Here is a 508-nt window from a genome sequence, read left to right on the forward strand (position 1 = left end):
AGAACATTGAGAAGTGCTTCAGCGCATGCACGCAACACCGCCAAAGTAACACGACAAATGCTGTTGCGCTGCATACCGTGACGTCACATATTGGACTACAGAACCGAAGGAGCGAGCCATGGTGCTTATCACGTCCTTGCGTTCGCTGCCCTTCCTGCAATTTCTGCTCGTCTTCGCATTCACTGTCCCGGACATCGTATAATAAATCTGCTGAGTAAAAAAGTAAACTAAGTCAGAGCAAGGTTCCGCACAATTTCGGCGTACGGAAAAAAAAAAGTTTGATTTTTCCCGAAGTGCAATGCGTTGACACAAAGCAGCGCAACAGGAAAGAGCGCAAATAACATCAACCGGCGTCAAATATGACGTCAGCGAGTGCAGTAGAAAAATGCCTGCGTAGCAGAAAAACATCACCGGAAAAAGAGAACTGCAGTCGACACTTGATAATTCGAAGCCTTGCATCAAAGTGGCGTCACATCTCCATTGCAATGGCGGTTGAGCTACTTCAATA

This window comes from Dermacentor andersoni, chromosome 9 (genome assembly GCF_023375885.2).
Source record: "Dermacentor andersoni chromosome 9, qqDerAnde1_hic_scaffold, whole genome shotgun sequence".
NCBI classification, from domain to species: domain Eukaryota; kingdom Metazoa; phylum Arthropoda; class Arachnida; order Ixodida; family Ixodidae; genus Dermacentor; species Dermacentor andersoni.